At 42.4% G+C, this 10,031-nt stretch overlaps 1 long non-coding RNA gene across 1 annotated transcript in view; it reads left to right on the top strand.

The window, feature by feature from the left end:
- The first annotated feature begins 202 nt into the window (after positions 1 to 202).
- LOC135270783 (uncharacterized) overlaps positions 203 to 10,031 on the top strand; it is a 39,888-nt gene continuing 30,059 nt past the window's right edge. The window contains exon 1 of the long non-coding RNA XR_010338910.1: positions 203 to 370. This is a non-coding gene — a long non-coding RNA (uncharacterized LOC135270783). The remainder of the gene's footprint in view (positions 371 to 10,031) is intronic.

Genomic DNA, 10,031 nt, shown 5'->3' with positions numbered 1-10,031 from the left:
GTTCATAGGTGAACTTTTATTTTTCTAATGTGATGGTTTTATCCAGCTTTGACAACAGATTTCTTTAGGAGATTACACACCTGGAATTAACTTTTTCTGCCAAGAATTACGGCGCACCTGGAAGAACTAAATCATTTTTATCTATGTTTCGGAAGCTTTGTGTGGTGAAATTGCGTATCTCGAACTTGACTTGTCTCTTGAGGAGAAGCTGAAGGACGGAGTCAGGTAGATAGGTGTATGCCGGTGCTACGGAGTAAACACGTCCAGCGCGCGTTTGCTTTTTACCAGCCAAACGCCCACCACCTGAACAGCATCTCCCTGAGTACCTCACTTCTTAGATGACTCCGCTTACTGCATAGCATATGGAAATGTGAGGATGCACTTTCACAGATAGTTCGCTATGTTTACACCAGTTCTCACACTAATCCCACTAATGTTTGATATCATCCCCAACAGGTTTCAGGAGACGTCAGACACTACATCTACCGTGTGGGGTTGGCATCATATGCACTTAAACGAGGAGAAGGATAGAGAAGGATTTCTAGAGATTTCTTTCCTAAAGACATTTGCTAACTAGATTAAGTATTTTGGGATTGGGAAATACTTTCAATGAGTATGAATGCCACCAAAATATAACCTCAATTAATTCACAAATATGCAGGGAGTTCATTATAAATAGCCATTTGTAATGTCTCCATGTGGAGACATTTTCGGTTATAAAACTGTGGATAAGGTCTTGCGAGGTACCACCGTGAGACTATCTAGAGATGTAGGATCACGAGTCAGAAAGGTTATTACAAACTCGCGCCTACACATTAGGAAGATAATATTGTGTGAGTGTTAGAAATCACTTACATGGTTTCCTGGGGGTGGGGAGGGAAGTGTTATGGGAAATTTAGAGGAAAAACGTCTTAAATCTGAAGTTTTGCTGTCAGCACTAGAGCTCCTGTTTCTGTCATGAAACCAGGATATGCTCTCGTTTTCCTGACATGAGGTAGTATTTGCTAGAACAACAAACGCTTTTCATCCCTAGGCATCCTGGAGTTTGCCAAACTGGTTCTGCTGATTCTTGTCAAACAAGGATAATTTTTTCTCTTGGTTGCCTCTGATATAGTGTCAGCATTTTAAAGGCCAAAGTTACCATAGTGACAAATTACTTGAGTATAAACATTTATTCCGTGTAGACAAAAATGCTGTAAGATTAAGAAAAGGATTAGAAAAATCATGGATAAACCAACACATTTATTTTGATGGATTTCTTTCTTAGGCAACATAAGGATGATATTATAAGTGATATTGTAAATAATGGTTAGTTAAAAAAAAGAGTACAGAAAAACAAAATATAGATACATTAAAATATATCTGCTATCAAATTCAACTATAAATAGTTGAGTTTCACAAATTACTATTTTCTGTTAGCTGTGGTTTAATTTTACACAAATGTGACTACATTCTGCCCCAGTTATACATAAACTCATTATGTTCTTTAAGGAGTTCGAATTTCCTGATAACCAGTAGTCAAACTGAAGAACAAGCAGAATTAGTAGCCAAGTCTAATAAACGACTGGGAAAAATTGTATCTGTCTCATCCTCCTGGTTCCCACACACTCTAGTTACATCATTACTTAGCCTGTAAATTTGGAGGCCAATTGGGCTCCAGAGCTTGGGTCAGGTGACTAAAACATCAAAATGTGTCTGAAACTCTACCCTAAAGATGGGGTTTCAGCCGGGCCTCTGGATAGCTGACTCCTCTGTGGCTGCTGTGCAATTTTCGTATTTTATTTCACCTTTGCTTTCAGGCTTAGCTTTTGGTCCCACAGATTGATGGCTGAAGCAAACTCGTCGATTTGAGTGTTTCTGTGCAGGTGCGTGGGCAAAATTATTTCCTGTACCACATACTACAATCAGTTATGTAATAGCTTAAAAGAAAACAAAAACAGAAACTAGACCTTTCCCTATGAATTGGTTTTCATCAGAGATCATTCTAACCCCTTAATTTTTATTTTATCTTTTTTTTTTTGGTGTTGAAAACTGTTTTGAATTATTTTATTTTAAAATATAATTTAATGTCTAAATCCACAAAACTTAAAAGCCAAGGTTATTAGGTCTACTGGATGCAACTCCCATGGTTGGAGCTGAAATGCTCTGCTCTTCTTAAAAGGAACGGAATGTGTAACTCTATTACCGTGCTAAGGTTTCACAGGGCAAGCACAGTGATGACAACAACTACCTGTTTTCTGCAGATGTAGAAAGGCTTTTTTTTTTTTTTTTTTTTTACGTGTGCAGGAAGCAACAAAAAGCCTGGTCTTAGGGGACAGGTGAGTGAGTTGCTTTGCAAGAAATAAACCAAATAATCCTTAAAGTTGTAGCAACATATACAGAACCAAAAGCTTGACACCTCTGTACACAAACCTACTTTCATGTTCGGGTTTACATTTCTCTTGATTGCTACAAGAAGCGTTGTGATAGTTTCTGGCTGGGAATTTGTTTCAGCGAAGTAAAAAACATCAGAAATGGAAAATCCACTGGAAAATATCCTTGATACATTGTTATCAGGTATTTAAAAATGCCTTCAGGAAGCAGGGAGGATGCACTGAAGAAGGAGAAAACTCAGGTGAAAATCTTGTCAAAAACCAAGGCAAACAAACAAAGCAAATTGCGCTTCTTCCTGGATCAAATAATTCCACGAACCGTGTTCCGTGACTTATGCAGCAAACATTAGTGTGTGCTGATTACCACGCTGCAGGACAGGGATGCAAGGAAGGTAATGAGGTAAAATAAAGATGATGGTGATAGCGGCCACCATTTCTGTGGCACTCACGGCAGACCACACTGTACCAAGCATGCTACGTTTATCCTAATCCTCACATTAACTCAGGAAAGTAATTATTCCATTTTGCAGAAGGAGCAACTGAGGATCAAAGAAGACAAATGATTTGCTCGCGATCACACTTCGGTTATGTGGTGAGCCACAGAGATAGAATTTCAGTCTACACTGGCTTTAATCTAGGAACTCTGTTCGTGACTGTTCTCCCACATTTTCTGGAGATTGGATAGAGATACGTCTTTCTTTGTCCTTAGGAGGTTTTAATCCCGTGTTGGCGTAAAGTAGATGAAGAAATAATTGATGTTACACGTGTTAAAATACCCACAGGACTAAGTGCTTGAAGAAAGTCAAAGTTTGAGGGAAGAACTTTGGACCAGAACTTTTCTGAGGAACCCTGTGTCTATGGCAGCGGAGCAGGGAGGAGGGTGGGTGGTTAATGTCTGGTTACCTTTTCCCCTGCAGGTAATCCTTTGGAAAGAACTGATTTCTAGTTTTATCCTGCGAAACTCTCACTGAAAGCGCTGTGTAAGACAGAGCAAACTCCTGTCCCCACAGGTGCCTGCCAAATAAAGTAACTAGGTGTTCACAGATTTTCCAGTACAAGGACTTCAGTTTTAATTCATGGTCCAGGTCCTTGGTACATGCTGTTACTAATATTAGGTTTCAGCAGAGAATAATGAACATGAACACAGGCCTGAATGTCTTAACATTTTTAAAACGACGTTTGCAGAGCGAAATTCTATTTCTGGCTTAATTGGAGTCTACATAAACAAGAGGAGGGCTCTGGGGAGTTGGGCAGGCATAATAGTCCCACAGCTTAGCAACAGAAAAGATAAGAGCTAGCAGGATTTGGGACTGGCAGAGGTTAATACAGGTAGAGATTTCCCCTGTAGGTCTCAGCATAGTATTCTTATGTTAGACAAGAAAAGGAGAGGTCTTCTGAGTTTCTGTAGGATTCCAGCTAGAAAGCCCACATCAGCTCCTTGGGCTGAAACTTTATTCCATCAGGAAAGGAGGGAGGAGGAGAACTTGGTCTGGTTGGGAAATAGTACTGTTCAAGCGTCCCCCAAAGCAGGGTTGATTTAGCCATTAGGTGCAGCAGGCAGTGTCTAAGGGGTCCGTGATACTTCTGCTTTTTGTTTTTTGAGACAGAGTCTTACTGTGTCGCCTGGGCTGGAATGCAGTAGTGCAATCTTGGGTCACTGCAACCTCCGCCTCCTGGCTTCAAGCAATTCTCCTGCCTCAGCCTCCTGAGTAGCTGGTATTACAGGCACCCGCCACTATGTCCAGCTAATTTTTTGTAGTTTTAGTAGAGACTGGGGTCTCATCATGTTGGCCAGGCTGGTCTCGAATTCCTGACCTCGTGATTTACTGGCCTCGGACTCCCAAAGTGCTGGGATTACAGATGTGAGCCACCGCGCCCAACTTAATTTTTAAATTACACTTAAAACAAAGAAAAAAATGAATCTAATAATAATAAATATATGATGATGAATTCAGCCTGGTTTATATTCATTTTATAGCAGTACAGTTGTAAAGTATAACTTTTAATTATTTCCTGGAAGAAGGGACGATGACAGAATGCCTGGAGCCCAAGAAAGTCGTCATATGACGGTCCTGCCCCAGAGGCCACTTACCAAATGGCACTGAGTGGAGAGTGCTTGGCAAGCTAAATCACTTTACTAGACATTTAACTTGCCAAGCACTCCCCACTCAGTGCCATTTGGGGACTGCAGTAATTGCAGTAATCCCAGCACTTTGGGAGTCCGAGGCCGGTAAAAAGCACTCTCTAGTAAAGAAAACAGGTTTTTTTCCTTACTAATGTTTCTCATTGTAGATTCTACTGACAGCGTCTTTGAGAAAAAAAACTATGTTGGTTAACAAAAATGTCAAGTCCACATTCTCTCTAGGTTTCTAACGGTGCCCTGATCGGCACAGAGTTGGCAACCAATCAACGATTGGTTGTATATATTGGATATTGACTTAAAGAAAAAGCACACTGATGTTCTTATTCATTAAATGCAACTATTTATTGAGCATCAGCTGTGTGCCAGGCACTGTACTAGGTGCTACGGATATAACAGGAAATAAGACATTCTCCGTTAATTCAGAGAGCTTCAGAGCAGGGCAGTAGGAAGAAACACAAACAGTAGGTAGTGGCTTGATACAAATGAGGTGGGGGAAATCCTTGCTTTCTGATTTTCATTTTAAAAAGTGTATCAGCCTCCCAATTAAAAGAGGTCTTCCTCTGACATTCAGAGACAAGCTAAAGCAGTCATGAATACATGAGACAGAGATATCACCTTGTTCATGGTTGCTAAGATTCTTAAGTTATTTAAAAATAGAGGATGTTTAATGATTTTCAGTGAAATGAGAACTTCCCCCCTAAACAGTTAGGGGAAATCCCTAAGCGAGGCGGGGGTTTGGCCGTCCAAGCCCTCAGAATTGGTGAGGGTTGTTTCTGTGGAAGGGCTAGAGCTTTTTCCTCACTGTTGCTGGGCCTGCTAGGATTTACGGTAAATTTTGAGATTCAGCTGATAGAAGAATGAGTTTCATGGGGGCTCTCCAAGTCACTTGCTTTGAAGTAAGCACCAGACTCCATCCATTTAGTGTCTCGGGATGAGCCTTTCAGGCAGCACGTAAATCTTGCCTGACGCATTCGAGTAATAGACGTGCCTACTGCGTGCCCTGCAGGTACCAGGCTCCGTGCTAAGTTTGCTTTCCAGAGACGAACAAGAGAGACAATACCTCTGCCCTCATGCTGTTTACCTTCCCATTTCCCTGTCGAGAGGGAGAGGTAATACAACTTTCAAACGACAGACGGGGTGACCGCAGGTTCTAGTGGCCATCTTTCATTTTGGCTTGTTGGTAACAGCGACACAATTCTCCCTGGCATACGGGCTTACATTGCTCAAGGGATTCTGTCTTTCTCTAGCCAGGAAGAGGGCTTGTGACCCAAGTTTCATCAATCAGAATCTCTTTCCTGGAGTTTTGAGGGGCTGGGTGTTGATTCCGTGAGCATGTGGCCAGATTCTGAAAAGAATATCACCATCGACGTCACGTAATGGTCGTGAACAGCCATAATGGACTGGACCGGTGAGTTAAGAGTAACTTTTGCTTTACTTTGCCATTCTTTGGACTGGGTTATGAAACTATATTGACCCTAAATTCCTTTCGCCTCGTGCCTCCTTTTTGGAACTCAATAGGGATCATTAAGAAGAAGAAGGTGACCGTAGACGCGTGCTGCCCGGGTCAACATGAGACAATGGAAAGAGCCTGGGAGTTGTACAGAGTTTGGTGGGCAGTTTCCTCCAGCCTGAAACTGTAACACCAGCTCCACAGGGTTTTGGTGAAGTTTAAATCTAGAAGGCCCCATTTAAAGCCCATGTGCATGAATGCCAGTTCTCTGCCCTTCCCTACTTCCACTTCTCCTGCCCAAACCCCACCACATACTGTCTTCATAACTAGCATGTTGCCAAGTTGGCTGGAAATTTTAAAATAATGTGCAAAATGCGCAATAACAACTCTGGAGAAGGAGGTGACACAGGGTTGGACAGCCGGTAAGCAGAGCTTCAGGCACTTCCTCCTCCCTTCAGATAGCGTGGGCTTGGAGTGAAGTGTGGGCCGGAAATGTGACAAGTGGCTAGATCTGTGGCTCGTGAACTCTGCCTGGCATGAGCACTTCTATTTCAGCACATCTGTGATTGCCATATCACCAGCATTTGCAGAAATGGAGGATTAATTTTATTGTGCATTGGCTCAGCAGATCTGGTGACATAATATTGCACTACGAAGAAGGATTACTCACCAGTTTCTGGATGCTACATTTTTAGAAACTGACTCCATTTAACGATGAGTGTTGGATCTAACAACTTCCCCCTTTTCCCCACTCCCACCCTCCAATCACCCAACCAACAAATATTCCTTAATGTAAAATCCAGCTCTCATGGGACCAGATGGATACAATTTTTCTTCAGGATAAAATTCTGGATGTTTCCCCAAAGTAAAGGTTTTATAATACTTCTTCATTTATTAAAGGCAGATGTGCCATGTTTATAATATTGCTCCAAGGCCCCCTTTTTTGGCTTATGGAAAGCAATTTGTGTAAGGTAAAATAATATAGCATTTGTGAGTCATTTCAGGAGGAAAAAATATAAAAACTGTACAGTAGTCTGCAAGCCAGACAGGGAATATGGTCATAAGGAAATATGGCTACATCCCACGGCAAATGAAGAAGAGGAGACCTTGTTTCTACTTCTGTTGTGCATCTACTCAGGGCTCCTTCCCTTTCCCTTTCCCTTCCTTTCCTTTCCACGGAGTCTCACTCTATCACCCAGGCTGGAGTGCAGTGGTGCGATCTCAGCTCACTGCAAACTCTGCCTCTGGCTTCAAGCAATTCTCCTGACTCAGCCTCCCAAGTAGCTGGGACTATAGGCTCCCACCACCACGCCCAGCTATTTATTTTTTTATTTTTAGTAGAGATGAGTTTCACCGGGTTGGCCAGGATGGTCTCAATCTCTTGACCTCGTGATCTGCCCGCCTCGGCCTCCCAAAGTGTTGGGATTAAAGGCGTGAGCCACGGTACCCGGCCTCTACTTAGAGTTTCAACATATCCTCTTTTCACCTATGACCTCCATCTGCTGAAAAAGAGACTCAGAGGCAGGCTGTTATAAGGTCTTGTGTCTGGCAGAACTCAGTCTCACACTGCATCCTGGAATCTTCCTACTTGCCACTAAGCCAGTACCATTTCCCTTACCTGCTGTTTTTCTTCGAGAGAGTTTTCCCGCATCCTCATCTCTAGGCTACCTCACGGAGCCTTCTTCTTCTTTGGCTAGAACACCTTAGAAATGATTCCTTCCTGTCTCTATATCCTCTTTGTCCATTCTTCTGTCATTTCTACTTGCTGATGGCTAACCAGCTGCTGGGCTACTGTGTCACTTAGGTAGCTGTATTTAATGTCTATGGAGTATATAGTGAGTAGAGCCCTGTCAACAGGTGCGGAAATGAAATGTGTGTGCGTGTGTGTGCGTGTGTGTGTGTGTTCTTTATTGAGTGCTTACTGCATGCCAGGCACTGCTTTAAGTTAGGTTTTAGATTTTGTTATATTTAATTTTCACGATTTTCTATGAGGTATGAATTTGGGTAGACCTGCATTTAAGCCCTGCTCTACCATTTACCTGTAGAAATATGTAAGCTTGAAGTAGGCAGTATCCATATTTTTATGGCTAATTCCTGTAATCTCTGTATGGTTCAAAAAACAAAACAAAACAGCTTTATCTCTCACACAGCCAGGGAAGATTTTTTAAAAAATTACTAAAAATATTCTGTCAACATTCTTTGTATTTGAAGCTCTGATGGCAAAACTGGATATATGCCATATTCACTTTTTTAACAGCATAAAGTACAAAGAAAGTGATAAAAAGTGTACAAACTGCTCTAATTTAGTCTCTGCGAGCAGCAGAGGGTAAAATATAAAGGCCTCCTTCTCCTTCGGTGATTGACAGCCAGTCCTTAGAGCAGTTTGCTCTCCGATCAGATAGCAGGTTTGCTCCCATAACCTTGAGGTCCAAGTCTCTCTGCCCTTTATTGTGAAATTATCTGCCCTTTGACCCTTTGGAAAGATGGAGTCCCACATCTTCTAAAAGCCTTCTCTCAGTCCTGCACTGATGTGTACAGTAAATGACTGATTATCTCCATTATATGACCATGGCAGGCACAGAGAAATACCTAACTCATTTTAGCAAAACTTATCCTAATTGGAACTATAATCAAAGATAACTGGAATACTCCGGAAGCTTACCTGGAGACCTGGATTTGGTACCTTTTGAAGTTTTGGTAAAATAAGTGGTAGCTTCTCTGTGCTTGTATTTTCTTTCCTTCCAATAGGGGAGTGAGGAAGAAAAAAAATTGAAAGGGAAGCTAAAGCATCTCCTCTCACAACCATCCCTTCTCTCTTTCTCTGTAGCAGAAGGTGACACTGGGCTGCTGGGCTGGTTCAGAGGGTTATGCACACAAAGTCCTTATCACCTGTGCTATTTAAAGTGGAATGGAAGCGTGCAGCTGAAAACATCCTGGGGGAAGCATTCTCTCCTAGGGCAGGCAGGGTACTTTTCATCTTCACCTGAAGGCAGCCCTCACCCAATTTAATGCACCATTTAGTTCAGCATTAGTGAAAAAATCCTCCCCAGGCCTGCTCACAGCGACCCCAGGGCTCCATAGAAAAGACTGAGAAGGAGGGTGGCCGGTTTTCGCTTCCTTGGTTAGAAGGAGTAAAGGTAAACTGCAATCGTGGACGTGGAGCCAGATGAGGAGGTTGAGGCGTGCGAGCTGTAAATGACAGACGAGTGCTTTCTTTAACGCTTCTGGGTCCTACCACCCAGCAGAGCGGAGGAGAGCCCTGGATATAGTGACAGGTATGTAGGAAGGAAAGAAGGAAGGAAAGAAAAATCACTGAGAACCCACTATGTTAAGTCTTTTGGCATTCTATCAGCTTCACAATACCATTTATATTTTTATTATTCAATTATAATTTTACAGAGCAGCAAACAAATACTCCGAAGAGTTGGGTCATTTCTCCAAAAATGAGCGCTGGCAAGGGCAGGGGCAGGAAGTGAGCCTAGATTATCTGCCCCCGTCTTTCCCTTTACGCCTTTCAGTGGCTTTGGGGTTCAGTGTTGACTCCAGGATTTCTACTTAAAACTAGGCCAGAGTTCAATCTGTGGGAGGCCTCAGCATCCCCCCAAGTGGGAACTTGGGGCCAGACCAGTTGACTACAGCTTGTCTTCAGGGATGTTCAGGAGAGATGCCACTCATATCCACTGGAAAAAGACAGGTGTGGTATGGCTGTCTGGGGTTGGGGCTGTGGTATTAACATGTTCCTATCATGGGGACACCTGCCAGCCATAATATTGGGCCTGCAGTTCAAAATGAGTAAAAAACCCATTGCTAATTTTTTTATACTTTCTAAATCTGAAAAAATAAATCACTGAATGGCAAGACTCTGGTTGCTCATTCTGCTAAACTGTGTTCCTGTCTTCAACTAATGTGTGCTTTGGGATTATTTTAATTTTGAAATTTAGTTTGAGGGTTCTTTGGGTTGGTCATGCTTTATCTTGCTTAGAGTAACTTGCTACAGAACTTCATACAGTCGCTGGGCATGGTGGCTCATGCCTGTAATCCCAGCACTTTGGGAGGCTGAGGTGGG

The sequence above is a fragment of the Aotus nancymaae genome, unplaced genomic scaffold, assembly GCF_030222135.1.
Source record: "Aotus nancymaae isolate 86718 unplaced genomic scaffold, 86718_ANA_hifiasm-v0.15.2.pri h1tg000067l, whole genome shotgun sequence".
NCBI lineage: Eukaryota > Metazoa > Chordata > Mammalia > Primates > Aotidae > Aotus > Aotus nancymaae.
This window is presented reverse-complemented; position numbering and strand designations above follow the sequence as displayed.